The sequence below is a fragment of the Chiloscyllium plagiosum genome, chromosome 6 (genome assembly GCF_004010195.1).
Source record: "Chiloscyllium plagiosum isolate BGI_BamShark_2017 chromosome 6, ASM401019v2, whole genome shotgun sequence".
NCBI lineage: Eukaryota > Metazoa > Chordata > Chondrichthyes > Orectolobiformes > Hemiscylliidae > Chiloscyllium > Chiloscyllium plagiosum.
In genome coordinates, this window is record NC_057715.1 from 46,250,053 (window position 1) to 46,268,896 (window position 18,844).

At 41.5% G+C, this 18,844-nt stretch overlaps 1 protein-coding gene across 1 annotated transcript in view; it reads left to right on the top strand.

The window, feature by feature from the left end:
• Nucleotides 1–18,844, top strand: part of LOC122551042 (zinc finger protein DZIP1-like) — a 278,342-nt gene that overhangs the window by 215,986 nt on the left and 43,512 nt on the right. The gene's annotated exons all lie outside the window — the stretch shown is intronic.

Here is an 18,844-nt window from a genome sequence, read left to right on the forward strand (position 1 = left end):
ACTCTGTCCGTCCTAGCTTTTAGCTTCCAGCCTAACTCCCTGAGCTCCTGAATGACCTCCCCACCCCTCTTCCTACCTATGTCGTTGGTGCCAATGTGCACCATGACTTCTGGCTGCACACCCTTAAGGAATCCCTTAAGGATTCTGAAGACACGGTCCGAGACGTCTCGGACCCTGGCACCCGGGAGGCAACAAACCAACCGAGAGTCTCGCTCATGTCCACAGAACCGCCTGTCTGTCCCTCTAACTATAGAGTCTCCTATAACTAGCGATCTTCTCCTCTTCCCCTTTCCCTCCTGAGCCTCAGAGCCGGACCTCATGCCAGAGACCCAGTCACTGCTGCTTACCCCTGCTAGGCCGTCCCCCCAACAGTATCCAAAGCGTTATACTTATTGTTGAGGGGAACGACCACAGGGGATCCCTGCACTGCCTGCTTCCTCCACTTCTCACCTCTAACTGTTACCCAGCTACCTCTGTTCTCTGGTGTAACTATGTCCCTGTAGCTTCCCTCTATCACCCTCTCAGCCTCTCGAATAATTCTCAGTTCATCCAACTCCAGCTCCTGTTCCCTAACGCGGTCTGTGAGGAGCTGGAGATGGCTGCACTTCCTGCAGATGAAGTCACATAACTACGCTAGTACGTACCATAGATATGATATTGATCTGGTATGGTACTGTACAGTAACATGTCTACCTCCTTGACTGTCCACTGCTGGCAATTATGATAAGTTACCTGACATTTGTCTGCACTAAAAGACAAGGTAATGAAGACCTACTATGAGTCAGTAAGTTCTGAATGAATAGGCAGTATACTAAAAGACTAGGAAAGGTCAAGGTACTATGAGTGTTTAAGTGAGTGCAAAGAAAATAAGCTAAGGGGAGAGGAATTAACACAGATTTTGCATCAGTCTTCATGATGCAAGATATTTTGAACAGATGAACTTAGAACTTGGATTACTACATGTAACTATGATATAGCAATTAAGGAGACTTGGATGAGAGACGGACAAGACTGGCAGCTTAGCATTTTGGGATTAGATTTTTCAGGCGAGAGGTGGAGGAATTGCATTACTAATACAGGACATTGTTGCAACTATACTGAAAGAGGTGTATGACCTTGGAGGGTTCATCCGGCGAGGCCATTAGGGTAGAGCTAAGGAATAGGAAGGTTGCAGTTGCTTTGATGGAATTATATTACATGCCACCCAACAGCTAGGAAGTGATAGAGGAACAGATATTTGGACTGACTATAGAAAAACGTGAACACCACAGTGTTGTTGTGTTGGGTGATTTTAACTTACCCTAAATAGACTGGGAATTTCTTAGTGTCAGGAGTTTGGATGGGGGGTGGGTGGGGGGGGGCAAGTTGGCAGAGTTTGGTAGGTATGTCCAAGATGTTTTTTTTGAAACAATAAGTAAGTACTCTGAATAGGGAAGTGGCCAGGCCTGGTATTGGGGAATGAGTCCAGCCAGGTGATTGAAGTTTCAAAGAGGGAGAATTTTGGGAAGAGTGACCATAATTTTTCAAGTTTTAAGTTACTAATGACTAAGGATAAGAGTAGTCTTCAGATGATATTAATAAATTGGACAAAAGCTAATGGTGGCAATATTAGATAGGAACTGGCTGTTTGAGGGTAAATCTATATCTGACATGTGAGAATCTTTAAATGCTGGTTGATTATAGTACATGACCAGCATGTTACTGTGAAAATGAAGGATAAGGATGGCAAGATTTGGAAGCCTTGGATGACAAGAGAAATTGAGAGCTTAGTCAAAGAGAAAAAGGCATACATAAAATTTAGGAAACTAAAGACAGGCAAAGCACTCAAAGAATACAAAGATAGCAGGTAAGAACTCAAACAGGAAATAGGAGACCTAAAAGAGATCATGAAGTGTCTTTGGCAAACAGGATTAAGGAAAATTGCAAGGCATTTTATGCATATATAAAGAGCAAGGGGTAGCTAGGGAGTGAATGGGTATGTCCATTCATGGTCAAAGAAGGGAATTTGTGTATGGAGCCAGAGGAAGTAGGTGACGTCCTTAGCAAATGCTTTGCGTCGGTATTCACAAAGGAGAAGGACATAGTGGATGGTAGTTGGGACAGTTACGTAGATATTATAGGTCATGTCAATATTAAAAAGGAGATGGTGTTGCGTGTTTGGAAAGGTATTGAGGTATACAAATCCGAAACTTGATGGGATCTATCCCAGAATGCTGAGGGAGTCAGGTGAGGAATTTGCTGAGGCCTTGTATGAAATCTTTGTATCTTTAGTCTCAAGAGATCTGGAGAATATCTGGAGAAACATTGTGCCTTTGTTTAAGAAGGTCAACAGTGATAATCCTGCAAATTACAGCTTGATAGTCTTCCATCAGTGGTAAAGAAATTGTTGGAAAAGATTTTAGCAACAGAATTTGCCCACATTTGGAAAAATATGGACTGATTAATGATAAACAACATGGCTTTGTGCAAGAAGGTTGTTTATCATACACCTATTTGAGTTTTTTGTGGAAGTAGCAAAGATAATTGTTGAGGGCAGGGTGATAGATGTTTATGTAGGCTTTAGCAAGGCCTTTGAGAAGGTTCCTTATTGCTGGCTAACAGAAAACATGAAGTCACATGGGATCCACAATGAGCAGATAAGATGGCTTAACCATAGAAGATAGATAGTAGCAGTGAGGGTGAAAGAAATCACACCACGGCGGCACGGTGGCACAGTGGTTAGCACTGCTGCCTCACAGCGCCAGAGACCTGGGTTCAATTCCCACCTCAGGCGATTGACTGTGTGGAGTTTGCATGTTCTGCCCGTGTCTGTGTGGGTTTCCTCCGGGTGCTCCGGTTTCCTCCCACAGTCCAAAGATGTGCAGGTCAGGTGAATTGGCCATGTTAAATCACCCGTAGTGTTAGGTAAGGGGTAAATGTAGGGGTATGGGTGGGTTACGCTTCGGCAGGTCGGTGTGGACTTGTTGGGCCGAAGGGCCTGTTTCCACACTGTAATCTAATCTAAAACCAGTAGTTTTCCAGAAGTGAGCAAGACAAAGCTTTTGGAATTGGCAAACAAGCTGGAGTTGAGATTGCCCTGTGTCTGCCAGGAAAGGGAAAATAATTATGGCATTTACAATTGCCAGGAATGCCATAAGAATCTTTGTAAATAGGTAAAATTCAATTGCAAATGAAGTAACTTGAACATGAAAAGGAAATGAAACAGTTTGAACTACAATTAAAAGCAGAAGAAAGGATGAAAGAGATAACTTTGGAACTTCAGAGGTTGGAACTGAAAACTCAAAGTCAACTTAAAATGTTGGAGGTAGAGGTGAAAAGGCGGAGTAGTAATGAGGACAGTGATGGAGAGCAATCCCATTGCAGCCAAAGGCATGGTGATGGTTTGTTTAAATATACCCAAGCGTTGCCTAAGTTCAACAAGAAGTGTCTAAATAAATGAAATGGCTAGTGACTATGTAGGTATTGTTGATTCAAACGAAGTTGGCAGTTAGAGCTGGTGAGATATTTGCATCACTATCAGAGGAGATATCTGGAGAGTATGATGAAAAAAGCTGTTTGAAGTGCACATGAACCAGTACCAGAAGACTGCAGACAACACTTTAGGAATCAAAGAAGGGAACCTGGTCAGACACATATTGAGTTTGAAAGGATCAAACAAAGTAATTTTGATAAGTGGATAAGGTAATTGAAAATAGATCAAATATGATGCTGTTAGAGTGATATTTTGGAGGAGTTCAAAAACTCACTTCCTGAAGTTGTGAGAACTCATGTGGAAGAGCAAAGAGTTAAGATTGCAAGACAAACAGCGGAAATGGCAGATGATTATGAGTTGATGCATAAATCAAAGTTTGGCCACCAACATCAATTTCAATCTGTGAGGGCTAGAAATTGGGGAAAGAGAAATCCTCAGGTGGTAAGGGAAAAGGAGATCTCACTGAAGATATTAACGTTAGTTTACCAAAGGATAAAAAGGAAACCCATGAGGGGGAAACAGAGCTAAAAATGCTGAGGCGTTTTCACTGTAATAAAGTAGGCCACATGAAGTCACAGTGTTAGTGATTCAGTGTTAGTGAAGAAGTATATGGGGAAACAAGATAAGCCAGTGAGTTTTCTTGAAGTGGTAAAGGAAAGCACAGTGGAAGCTAAAGAGCTGCACCAGAATGTACAACTTGATCAGCAGATGGTTTAGAAAAAAATTACCAAATCTCTTTAAAGCATTTACTTGTGAGGGAAAGGTTTTCTCACTTATGCCAAGAGGAGCAGGAAAAGAAATAGAGATTTTAAGAGATACAAGAGCAATTCAATCTTTGATGGTGGAGATGAGGCGATATGTAATTCAGAAGGAGTATTGCCAGAGAGGTGGTAAAACGAGGCATTGCATTTTGGTACAACAAACAAGGGTAGGGCTTGTACAATTAATGGTAGGTCCTTGGGTAGTGTTGTAGAGCAGAGGGATGCAATCTTTGATGTTTGCTTCACATACAGACAGGGTGGTTAAAAAGGTGTTTGGCACACTTGCCATTATTGTTCAGTCCTTTGACTATAGGAGTTGGGAAGTCATGTTGAGTTTGGTGATAGGATATTGGTGAGGCCTCTTCTGGTATACTCTTTCCAGTCCTGGTTGCTCAGTTGTAGGAAGGATATTAAGTTGGAAAGGGTTCAGAAGAGTTTTACCAGCATGTTGCTGGGTATGGAAGGTTTGAGTTATAAGGAAAGGCTGGATAAGCTGGGACTTTTTTTCACTGTAGCATAGCAGTTTAAAAGGCAAACTATTATAGAGTTTATAAATACTGAGGGGTATAGATAGATTCAATGGTGGTTGTCTTTTCCCTAGGATGGGGGATTTCAAGACTAGGCTGCATATTGTTAAGTTGAGAGCAGAAATATTTTAAAAAGTGTTACATCATGGGATAAACCCTCTGCTTAAATTAAACCAGCAACACAGAAAAGATTTATCCCATGCAGTAATCTGAAAATTTGAAAGCCCAAGAACTGTTTAAAGTAAAAGTTAACAACTTAGAACACAGAGAACTTAGAACATAGAACAATACAGCGCAGATCAAGCTCTTCGGCCCTCGATGTTGCACCGATCTGTGAACTACTCTCCCCCTATACTATCCCAAAATCATCCATGAGTTTATGGAAGGAATGTTTAAATCTCCCTAATGTGGCTGAGTTGACTACATTAGTAGGTCGTGCATTCCACACCCTTACCACTCTCTGCATGAAGAACCTACCTCTGACATCTGTCTTAAATCTATCACCCCTCAATTTGTAGTTATGCCCCTCGTACACACTAATGTCACCATCCTAGGAAAAAGACTTTCACTGTCTACCCTATCTTAAATCTATCACCCCTCAATTTGTAGTTATGCCCCCTCGTACACACTAATGTCACCATCCTAGGAAAAAGACTTTCACTGTCTACCCTATCTACTCCTCTGATCATGTTGTATGTCTCTGTCAAATCCCCTCTAAACCTTCTTCTTGCCAATGAGAACAGGTAACTTTATTTCTTAAAGTATTACAGACAATAATTAACTAACAACTATTTACCATTCCTTCCTCTATCCTAGCTTTTACTTTCCCTTCCATAATCCTGGTCCACTAAAAGCCCCGATTAATATTTACTGAAAATATTCAAATTTCAAAACTACCCAGTGTCGAATCTTCTCTTTATATCTTCCTCTGTAGATTTTCTGTCCAGGTCGGTGTTGATATTTTTCTCTGTGCAAACTCCTTCTCCAGACAGGTACCTCTCAGACAGTTCTGACAAGCAGCCTACATCTGTTTGTCTTTTGGCAGTTCTTCCCCAACTATTCAATTTTTCCTGGTCTTATACCCCCAAAGCATTGGATTATGTCATTGGCTTTTAATATTGTCAATATACTAAATCCAAACTTGATTGGAGTTTGGTATATTTCGGGGTATAATTTAAACTGATTGGCCTAATTCGAATTTGCTTTTTTGTATTTTTTTACTATGTAACTGGCTTGTCCGACTTTCTCAGTACAGTCTCCAATCTAGGAATTGGATATGAGTCCGATTTTATAACGGCCTTGATTTTCCGATAATCCACACAAAATCATTGAGTCCTGTCTGATTGGGGAACTAAGACAATCGGCGAACTCCATTCACTCTGGCTTGGTTCGATGATACCCTCTCGAGCATGGCCTCCACCTACATCTGGAGTTGTCTGGCTTTGAAAGGGTTAAGCCGATAGGAGTGTTGTCTTATTGGAGCAGTATTCACTATGTCTACTTCATCTACAATAGCATTAGTCCTCCCCATCTGATTCTTACATATGTCCTTATCCTGCCGTAACAAATCTTTCAACTGCATTCTTTGCTCCTGAGACAGATAATTTACTAACTTATCCCACTCCTCAAGGACTTTTTCATTTTTAAATCTATTTTCAGGCACCTCAAAATCCATATCATCTGGATTTGATTCCTCACTCTGCGGGACAATAACTAACACCTGTTTCTCCAGCTCTTTCTCTCTAGTATAATACGATTTCAACATGTTCACATGACATACCGGATACTTTTCTTTTCTATCTGGCATCTTTACTAAATAGTTCACCTGACTCAACTTTTTCTCAATTTGATAGAGACCACTAAACCCGGTTCTGAAGGGATCTCCTATCACTGGTAACAGTACTAAAACATCATCCTCTCAGGAAAACGTCTGAGTCTCAGAGCTTTTATCTGTCTCCTGTTTCATTCTATACTCTGCCCTTTTGAGGTGCTGTTTAGTTAATCTCTCCCTCACCTCCATACATAATTTTTGTGTGAGATCTCCGACTTTGGTCCTGTCAATTTTTCTTTAATTAATTTTAACAGACCTCTCACTTCATGCCTGAATATTAACTCGAAGGGAGTGAACTGAGTAGATTTGTTTGGGGCAACTCTAATGGCAAACAGTATTAATGTGATACCATTATCCAAGTCATTCAGGTAATCCTGACAGTATGCTCTCAACATTGTCTTCAAGGTCTGATGCCACCTTTGTAAAACTCCCTGGGATTCAGGATGATACACACTTGATTTAAAGTGCTGTATACCTAAGCTATCCATGATCTCCTTAAACAGCCGAGCAATAAAATCAGACCCTTCATCTGACTGAATCTCTCTGGGTAGCCCAAACTGCGTGAAGAAAGCTACTAATTCTTCTCACACCCTTTTTCCCCTAATTCTTTGTAATGGAATTGCTTACAGAAATCTGGTAGACACATCCATTTTGGTCAACAAGTACTGGTTCCCACTTTTAGTTCTCTGGAGGGGACTTACTCAATCAATTATAACCCACGTGATGGTTCTTCGAATATGGGAATTGGCAACAAAGGTGCTGGTTTTATTACTGCCTGTGGTTTACCTGCCATTTGGCATGAATGACATGTACGGCAAAAAATAACCACATCCTTGTGCATTCCAGGCCAATAAAAATGTTTTTATATCTTAGCCCGAGTCTACAAGATGATTAGGGGGTTAGATAGGGTTGACAGTGTGAACCTTTTCCCGCGTATGGAGTCGGGTATTACAAGGGGGGGTAGATATAGGACTGAAGTTAGGGGTAGGTTCTTCACTCAGCGAGTTGTAAGTTCATGGAATGCCCTGCCAGTAGCAGTGGTGGACTCTCCCTCTTTATGGGCATTTAAGCGGGCATTGGATAGGTATATGGAGGATAGTGGGTTAGTATAGGTTAGGTGGGCTTGGATTGGCGCAACATCGAGGGCCAAAGGGCCTGTACTGCGCTGTATTGTTCTATGTTCTATGTTCTATGTTTTGTACCCCTAGATGACCTCCGACAGATAGTTTATGTGCTAGCCATAATACTTCCTGCTGTGTGCTACCAAAAATACAATCTGGTGCACTTTGGCCCATTTCTCCTCTGCACTAACCTGCCATGGTCTCCATTTACATCTGAGGATTTTATCTTTCAGATAATAACTCTCAGGAATATTCTTTGCCTCCTTTTCGGAGGACACATCTACATATATATCTTTTATCATCTTGTCTTGCTGTTGCAAGTCCCTTAGCCTTTGAGAGAGTCTTTGTTTATGTTGATTATAAGCAGGATGGGAGAGGGTCTTTGATTTCCAGCATCTGCAGTCCTCACTTTTGCCTAGGGTCTTTGATTATGTTGACTGCTTTCGAGGCAGCAGGAAGTGCAGACAGAGTTATGTATTTGAGGTACTGGCAGTGTTGGGACAGATGGTGTGTGTGTATGTGTGTGTGTGTTCCAATAGCTGAACTGATTCCCATTTAACTTTAGCAGAAAGACCCTAGACAGTGGTGTAGTGGTCTATCCCCACTGTACCTTGGCGACAGCTGCCCCAAGCATTAGTGTGTCCCTCAACACATAGCCCTGGATGTTAGAATGTGCCAGTCTGCAACAATCTCAATGTCAACTCTTTGCACTGGAAGACCAAAATGTTTTGGACACACTAAAGAGTGTCTTTCACTGAGTTGATGGTCTTCCAGGAACAGTCAATTTTTGTTTTGGTGTGCATCTGGTGGAATAGCTTGTGGAGCAGATTCCTGCAGCAAGGAATTGCTCAGGACAAACCTTGACAAGAACCATTGCATCCTGCTTTGCATTGGCATGTTGTAGATGGGTTGTGTGGCCATCTCATTCCCCCTTCCCCCATCTGGAGCCACTTTGAGGGCAGTGTGTGGTGGCACACAGAAACTGGTTGTGCATGAAGGTTCTCACAGATATTGCTCTTCTCACTACTAGCCAAGTGGGGTCTTAGTGCTTGTTGGAAAGCTCTGGAGATAAGGCATTCTGCCAAATGTCTGAGTCAGCTTAGAATCATAGAATATCTACAGTATGGAAGCAGGCCATTTGACTCATCGAACCCACACTAAGGACCTCCCCCCAACTCGAGTCACCCTCTTGTTTGCCTGCAGGATCTTAAGGACGCTACACGCTAACAATTGCTTGATGGGCATGTAGTCAAATGTGTTTTCGAGTCATAGAGTCCTACAGCACAGAGACAGGCCCTTCAACCCAAATTGGTCCATGCTGACCAAAATGTCCATCCACACTAACCACATTTCCCTGCACTTGGCCCATATCCTTCTAAACGTTTCCTATTCATTGATTTGTCCAAATACCTCTTAAATGTTGTTAATGTACACACCTCAACCACTTCTGCTGGCAGCTCATTCCACATGCATATCACCCTCTTGTGTAAAAAAGTTGCCCCTCGCATTCCTATTTATTCTTTCCCTTCTTACCTTAAACTCGAATCCCCAATCCTGGGAAAAAGACTGAGTGCATTCACCCTACACATGCCTCTCATAATCTTATGAACTTCTATAATGTCTCCCCCTCAGTCTCCTATACTCTGAAGAAAAATGTCCCAGCTTGTCCAACCCTCTCCCTATAACTCAGTCCCATGAGTCCTGGCAACATTCTCTGTACTCTTTCCAGTTTAATAACATCCTTCCTATGGCAAGGTGACCAAAACTGAACATTGTGTGGTCTCATCAACGTCCTGTAAACTGTAACATAACTTCCCAATGTCTTTACTCAATGCCCTGAATAGTGAAGGCCAATGTTCCAAAAGCCTTCTTCACTGCCCTGTCTACCTTTGACTCTACTTTCAGAGAACTGTGCACCTGAACTCCAAGATTGCTATGTTCCATTACACTCATAATTGCGCTACCATTTACCATGAAAATCCTATCTTGTGTTATGACATGGGTAAACTCCTTTGCTAATTTAAACCTGACACACAGAAAAGATTCACCCCATGCTGTAAACAGTGAAACTCGAGAGGCAAAGAACTAAAGTAAAAGTTAACAACTTTAAAGTCTAACAGAGAATAATTAACTGACAACTATTTACAACTCATTTATCAAAACCTATCTTTTACTGTTCCTCCTACCATACTGATCCAATAAATCCCCTGATTCAGATTTACGAAAAATTAAAATTTCAAAACCAGCTAGCTATCGAATCTCCTCTTGGTACCTCCCTCTGTAGATTTGCTCTCCAGGTCGGTGTCAATTTTTTTTTCTCTGTGCAGGTACCTGTCAAAGAGTTCTTACCAGCAGCCTACAGCTGTTGGTCTTTTGGCAGTTCTCCTCCCGACTGCTCCAAATTTAAAAAAAATTTATAGCTCAAAGCATCGGATCGTTTCATTGGTGTTAATATTGTCAAAATACTAAATTTAAACTTGATTGGAGTTTGATGTTTTGGGACATAATTTAAACTGATTGGCCGGTTTTGAATTTTATTTTTGTCTTCAGGCATCCAAGCTCATCTAATCATTTGACCAAATGTTATATTGTTACCTTGTTCAGAAGATTCAGTGCTATGTCAGGATGTTCTGCTAGCTTTTAACTCTCTTAAAGGTATCGTACCCCTTACACCTTTATAACACCTCCCCCTAAGAAAAACTGAACCATCATAAATTTAAAAATGGCTTTTTTTCATATTCTTTAAACGCATTACCCTAACACACAGATAACTTTAATCTAAGTTCACCTTAACTTCTTCCCATTTACCTATGTATATAACATTAAATAAATAAAAATCTCATCTAAACTTAATCAATTAAATCCACGATAACGTGTCTGTGATTACATTCTTACGACCAGCAACATGTATGACTTTGAAATTAAAATTCTGTAACATAAGAGTCCAAAGAAAGAGTCTCATTTTTGTCTTTAAAATATTCTAAAAATATAAGAAGATTGTGACTTGTGTGCACAATCATCCCCAACACATTGTTTGTGACATTTACACTAAAATGTTGTAAGGCCAGTATCAAACTCAATAGATCTTTTTTGATCATGGAGTGTTTCCTCTGGTGGATGTTGAGCCTCTTCGAAAAGTAACCAGCTGACAGTTCAATCTCATCCTCATCTTCCTGTAGCAGTACAGATCCAACTCCAATGTCACTTAGCATCGATGGCAACTTTCAAAGGTTTTGAAAGGTTTGGTGTAGCTAAAACTGGTTTGGTGGTTAACATGGCTTTCAAATGGTCAAATGCCTCCTGACATTGTTTTGTACAATGAAACTTTGTGTTCTTCTTCAGCAATTCAATTAATGGTGCCACTACACTGCTGAAGTTTGGAACAAAACACCGATAGAATCTGTTGAGTCCTAAGAATTGAAGCACCTCTTTCTTCGAGGTTGGTCGATGGCCTTCTTCTTTGCATTCTGTGGGGTCAACCTTCCATGACCAATGTTTTGTCCCAAGAATGTTACCTCTGCTTTTGCGAATTCAGCTTTGTTTATTACCAGTTTTTCTTATCGTAGTTGTTCAAAGAGCTCTGCCAACTGTATAAAATGTGATCTTTTCAGGACTTAATAAAGATCACGACATTGTCCAAATAGACTGCACAGTTTGTTAACCCAGCCACAACTCTGTTCATGAGTCTTTGGAATGTGGCAGGTGCCACATTCTTTGTTCCAAGGACATCACTTTAAATTAATATAGTCCATTTGGGGTTACAAATGCAGAAATTTCTTCCGCCGTCTCTGATAAAGGTACCTGCTAGTAACCATGCATTAAGTACAACTTCGTGATGTAACTGGCTTGTCCAACTTTCTCAATACAGTCCTCCAATCTAGAAATTCAAAATGAGTCTGATTTTGTAACAGCATTGACCGTCCGATAATCCATGCAGAATCGTTGAGTCCCGTCCAGTTTGGGAACTAAGACGATTGGCGAACTCAACTCGCTCTGTCTCAGTTCAATGATGTTCTCATCAAGCATGGCTTCCACCTCCATTTGAAAGGATTAAGCTGATAGGGGTGTTGTTTTATTGGAGCAATATTCCCTACTTCATGTAGGTCTACTTCATGTCCTCTTCACCAGATTCTTCCATCTGTCCTTATACTGCAGTAACAAATCTTTCAACTGTGTTCTATGCTCATTAGACATATAGCTTACTAACCTACCCCACTCTTCAAGGACCTCTTCATTTTTAAATCCATTTTGAGGCACCTAAAATCCTCACCATCTGGATTTGATTCCTCACTCTGCAGGGCAGTAACTAACACCTGTTTCTCCAGTTCTTTCTCTCTAGTATAATACAGTTTCAACGTGTTCATATGACATACCCAATACCTATTTTTTTTCTATCTGGCTCAACTTTATCTCAATTTGATAGGGACCACTAAACCTGGCTTTGAAGGGATCTCCTATCACTGTTAACAGTACTAACACGTCATCCCCTCAGCAAAACATCCAAGTCTCAGAGCTTTTATCTGCCATCTGCTTCATTCTACACTGTTCCCTCTTTAGGTTATGTTTAGCTAACTCACCTATTCGATTTAGTCTCTCCCTCACCTCTGAAACAGAATCTAAGTGTGAGATCTTCAACTTTGGTCCTGTCAATTTTTTTTAATTTCAAAGGGCCTCTCACTTCATGCCCGAATATTAACTCGAAGGGAGTGAACTGAGTAGATTCATTTGGGGCATGTCTAATGACAAACAAATGGGATAGTGAGCGACATGGTGGCACAGTGGTTAGCACTGCTGCCTTACAGCGCCAGAGACCCGGGCTCAATTCCCGCCTCAGGCAACTCTCTGTGTGGAGTTTGCACATTCTCCCCGTGTCTGCGTGGGGTTCCTCTGGGTGCTCCGGTTTCCTCCCACAATCCAACAATGTGCAGGTTAGGTGAATTGGCCATGCTAAATTACCTGTAGTGTTAGTTGAAGGGGTAAATGTAGGGAAATGGGTCTGGATGAGTTGCGCTTCGGCTGGTCGGTGTGGACTTGTTAGACCGAAGGGCCTGTTTCCACACTGTAAGTAAGTAATCTAAGCTTTATCCCAATAATTCGGGTAATCCTGATAGTATGTTCTCAATGTGGTCTACAAGGTCCGGTGCCACCTTTGTAAAATTCCCTGGGATTCAGGATGATACACACTGGATTTAAAGTGCTATATACCTAAGCTATCCAAAACCTCCTTAGACAGCCTAACAGTAAAATTTGACTCTTGGTCTGATTGAATTTCTCTGGGTAGCCCATACTGTGTGAAGAAAGCTACTAATTCCTCTACCACCTTTTTTGCCTTGATACTCCGTAATGGAATTGCCTCCAGAAATCTGGTAGACACAACCATTATGGTTAACAAGTCCTGGTTCCCACTTTTAGTTCTCGGGAGAGGACCTACACAACCAATTATAACTCGCGTGAAAGGTTCTTCAAATGCGGGAATTGGCAACAAAAGTGCTGGTTTTATTACCACCTGTGGCTTACCTACCGTTTGGCATGTATGACATGTTCGGCAAAGTTAATCATATCCTTCTGAATTCCAGGCCAATAAAAATGTTTTTGTACCTTAGCCTGAGTCTTTTATACACCTAGATGACCTCCTTAAGGTAACTCATTCAACTAGATTCCCTACAATGTGGAAATAGGTCATTTGGCCCAACAAGTCCACACTGACCCTCCAAAGAATAAGCCATCGAGACACATATCCCTATATTTACCCCTGACTAATGCACTTAACACTAAGGGCAATTTAGCATGGCCAATTCATCTGATCTGCACATCTTTGGATTGTGCGAGGAAACTGGACCACCTGGAAGAAACCCACGCAGTCACTGGGAGAATGTACAAACCCCATACACACACTATCCCAAGGTGGGAATTGAGCCCAGATCCCTGGCGCTGTGAGGCAGCAGTGCTCACCACTGAACCACCCATTGTTCATGTGCTACCTGTAACACCTCCTGTCTATGTGCTACCAGCAACACAATCTGGTGCACCTCAGCCCATTTCTCCTCTGCACTAACTTGCCGTGGTCCCCATTTCCATCTGAGGATTCTGTCTTTCAGATAATAACCCTTCGGAGTACTCTCTGCCTCCTTTTTGGAGTAAGCATCCATATGTATATCTTATATCATCTTGTCTTGTTGTTGCAAGCCTCTTAGCCTTTCAGGACTAAACACATCTGTCTGACCCTCTGCCTGTTCAAATTGTTCCTGCACCATACGTCAAACAGGGTGTCTGCTAACTAAATCTCAATTCCTTCATCTTTCTCTTTACTTTTCCCTTTGTGCTGTGACTTCTGATAGTGGGATCTGGTTTCTACACAGTCTGGGAAAGTACCAGGATATTTCTGTTTTAACCCCTCAATTTGTTGGTCTGCCTTTGTACTCCCACTTTGGATCCTGCCAAATCTTTCCCAGGAATAAACTGAATTCCTGGAACTGACTCTCTGTCAGTCACTCCCACTGTAGCTTCCCCAGTCTTAAGCTGACACTCCAACCTGATCTTACATAGGGGAACTCTAAATTTCTGTCCATCTATCCCACAAATTACCACACTCTCAGGTAACAGATCAGAAAGAATGCATATTCGCTCCTCCCCTATTATCAGTGACTAGTTAGATCTGTATTTCTCAAAATGATCACTTATCCTTCTCCCTCTATTCTTTCTGAGTAAACTTTACCCACAGAGGCAAATTCTTTGTAGAGATCAGGTAGTAACTCTATATCCAGCCGCTGCCTAGGTTGTGCACTGCCCTGCATCTTCTCAGCTCTTGTTGGGGTCTCATTTACTTCCGTCATTAATGCCACTGGCTTAGCTTTTTTTTAACCACATCTTTTCCCACAGTGCCTTTCTTTAACGACAAGCACTGTGACTTTATGTGTCCTACCTTCTAGCAGTGGAAACACCTTTCTCCAGTGCCCTTCTGAAGCCACCAGCATTGTAATTTTCTGTGTCCCACTCCATTACAGTGAAAACACCTGAGACCTTTCACCTCCTGTCCACCTTCTTGGGCTTCTTTTTTATCCTGTGGTAAATTCTTATCAGTGTTCTCTATTCTTGGTTTCACAGAGTAGGATCTCCCCTTCTCCCAACTTATATCCCTCACAGGACAAAATTCTAGTGGGAAGCTTGTCTTATGCACCACATGTACTCATCTGCTAATTCTGCTGCCCTTCTCACTTCCTGAACTTTCTGTTCCTCCACATGAATTCTTACCATCTCAGGAAGTGAGTTTTTAAACTCCTCCAGCAGAATAATCTCTTATAGAGCCTCAAAAGTCCTATCTATTTTCAAAGCACACACTCATCTATTGAAATGACAATGTTTAATTCTTTCTAATTCAACATAAGTCTGACCTGGTTCCTTCTTTATGTTTCTGAACTGCAGTCTATATGCTTCTGGTACAAATTCATAAGCACTTAAAATACTCTGTTTAACCTTTTCATAATCTCTTGATCCCTCATTTGACAGCGTGGCAAATACTTCACTAGCTCTGCCTACCACTTTAGTCTGAACTAGCATTACCCAAAAATCCTTGGAACACTCCAACTGCCTAGCCAATTTTTCAACTGAAATAAAGAAAACTTCAACATCTTTCGCATCAAAATATGGCAGCGTTCTGACCTACTTGTATATATCACTAACTTCTCTTTTAATCTCCATCCTGTTAACTTGACTTTGCTGACTAAGTCAGAACGTCTCAAGTTCAAATTCTCTCTTTCTCTCTCTCCCTTTCTTCTGTCTTGACGCACCTAAGTGTTTGAGTAATTCCCTTACAATTTCAGCTTTAATTTTCTCCTTGGTTAAATCCAAATCTAATTTCTTTTCTAAATCTAAACATATGGCCTTTTTATTTCCGTCGAAATTTCTTGGTAAATTTGAGAATCATTTTCAACCAGAGACTCTTTAGCAATTTTAAGAGCCAATTCTCTCACTTTTAATTTAATCAACCACAAGTCACCCCCATTAAACAAATTATCTCACCTACTTTTACTTAAAGATCTGTGACACTAATCTGCAAGTGTTCAAATCTGCTGGAATTTTCCGTACCCCCAAATCTATTCAAATCTGTCTAAACCAGCTCAAATCCCGGTCAAGCCTCCAAACTGTTACGTCACGGGATAAACCCTCATGCTTAATTTGAATCAGCAACACAGAAAGTATTTATCCTGTACAGTAATCTGTGAAAATTCGAAAGTAAAAATTAACAATTTTATTTCTTGAAGTATAACAGAGAATAATTAACTAACACCTATCTTTTAGTTTCCCCTCTATAATACTAGTCCGATAAAACTCCCCATTAAGATTTATTGAAAAATTCAAATTTCAAAACCAGCCAGCTGTCACATCTCTTAAAATCTTCCTCTGTAGATTTTCCCTCCAGGTCAGTGTTGATGCTTTTGTCTGTGCGAACTCCTTCTCTGCACAGGTACCTTTGAGAGTTCTGACGAGCTGTCTACATCTGTTGGTCTTTTGGCAGTTCTCCCCAGCTGATCAATTTTTCCTGGTCTCATACCCCCAAAGCATTGGATTGTGTCATTGGCTTTTAATATTGTCAATATGCTAAATTCAAACTTGAATGGAGTTTCATTTTTTGGGGGGTATAATTTAAACTGGTTGGTCTAATTCGAATTTGTTTTGTTGTCTCCAGGCAACCAGCTACACTAGCTGCTGGACCAAAAGGTTACATTATATCTTGTTCAGAACACTTGGTGCTGCCAGGTAGTTCTGCTAGCTTTTAACTTTCTTAAAGGGACAGTATGCTCACATCTTCATAACAAAAGACATAGGAAAATTCTTTACGCAGAGGTTGGTTCGCATGTGGAATGGACTTCCTGAGGAAGTAGTAGATATGGGTACAGTTTAAAAGACATTTGAATAAGTACATGAATAGGAAAGGTTTGGAAGGATATGGGCCAGGAGCAGGCAGGTGGAACTAGTTTGATTTGGGATTATGTTCAACATTGACTGTTTGGACTGAAGGGTCTGTTTCTGTGCTGTATGACTGTATGTGGAATTCATGGTGAGACGATTAGATTAGATTACTTACAGTGTGGAAACAGGGCCCTTCGACCCAACAAGTCCACACCGACCCACTGAAGAGCAACCAACCCAAACCCATTCCCCTACATTTATCCCTTCAACTAACACTATGGGCAATGTATCATGGTCAATTCACCTAACCTGCACATTTTTGGACTGTGGGAGAAAACTGGAGCACCCAGAGGAAAGTTGAAACTTTATTGCTGGAACAGCACAGCAGGTCAGGCAGCATCCAGGGAACAGGAGATTCGACGTTTCGGGCACAGGCCCTTCTTCAGGAATGAGCAGAGAGTGTTCAGCAGGAGAAGATAAAAGGTAGGGAGGAGGGACTTGGAGGAGGGGCGTTGGAAATGTGATAGGTGGAAAGAGGTCAAGGTGAGGGTGATAGGTCGGAGTAGGATCCTACTCCGACCTATCACCCTCACCTTGACCTCTTTCCACCTATCACATTTCCAACGCCCCTCCTCCAAGTCCCTCCTCCCTACCTTTTATCTTCTCCTGCTGAACACTCTCTGCCCATTCCTGAAGAAGGGCCTGTGCCCGAAACGTCGAATCTCCTGTTCCCTGGATGCTGCCTGACCTGCTGTGCTGTTCCAGCAATAAAGTTTCAACTTTGATACATGAATAGGCAAGGAATAGAGGGATACGGACAGCGCAGAGGCAAAAGGTTTTTAGTTTACAAAGGTGTCATGCATCAGCACAGGCTATGTGGGCCAAAGGGCCTGTTTCTGTGGTGTGCTTTGAATTATCAGGTATAAGATGGAATGTAGGTTTGAGGTTAAAATCAGACCAGCCATGATTTGATTGAACAGGGGATCAGACTGGAATGGCAGAGTGACTCCACGGTTCCTTGTTTGTCTGTTTATAAAGAATGACAGCCCATTTATATTGATCAGTAAGAGAATACTGACAGGATTTAACTGGTTAATAATCACACAAAATATAATGGGTGAGGTTAGAAAAAAAAATTGACACAAGGGATTGTTTAGAATTCCTACAGTGTGGAAGAAGGCCATTCAACCCATCAAGTCAACACTGACCCTCTGAAGAGCATCCCACACCATCCCTATAACCCTGCATTTTCCACGGCCAATCCACCGAGCCTGCACATCTTTAGACTGTGAGGGGAAACCCATGTAGACACAGGGAGAACACGGAAACTCCACGCAGTCACCCGAGAGTGGGATTGAACTCGGGTGTTACGACATGGTTAATTTAAAACCAGCAACACAAAAAACATTTATCCTGTGCAGTAATCTGTAAACATCGAGTGGCCAAGAACTATTTAAAGTAAAAATTAACAACTTTATTTCATAAAGTATAACAGAATAATTAACTAACCATTATTTACAACTCCTTCCTCTAACCTACCTTCGACCTTCCCTTCTATAATACTAGTCCGATAAAAGTCCCAATTAAAATTTACAAAAACAACACTTCTTATCTCAAAACCAGGCAGCTGTAGATTCTTGTCTTCGGATCTTTCTGTGTCTTCCTTTCTCCTCGTTAGGAATTTCTGTGTTGCAGGTTACTGACTGAAAAGGGACTTTTAAGAGAGATATTGTTTCAAGCAGTCTGTTACATGCTAGGACCATAAGACCATATGACCATAAGACATAGGAGTGGAAGTAAGGCCATTCAGCCCATCGAGTCCATTCCACCATTCAATCATGGTTGATGGGCATTTCAACTCCACTTACCCGCGTTCTCCCCGTAGCCCTTAATTCCTTGTGACATCAAGAATGTATCAATCTCTGCCTTGAAGACACTTAGCGTCCCGGCCTCTACTGCACTCCGCGGCAATGAATTCCACAGGCCCACCACTCTCTGGCTGAAGAAATGTCTCCGCAATTCTGTTCTGAATTTACCCCCTCTAATTCTAAGGCTGTGTCCACGGGTCCTAGTCTCCTCGCCTAACGGAAACAATTTCCTAGCGTCCACCCTTTCCAAGACATGTATTATCTTGTAAGTTTCTAATAGATCTCCCCTTAATCTTCTAAACTCCAATGAATACAATCCCAGGATCCTCAGCCGTTCCTCGTATGTTAGACCTA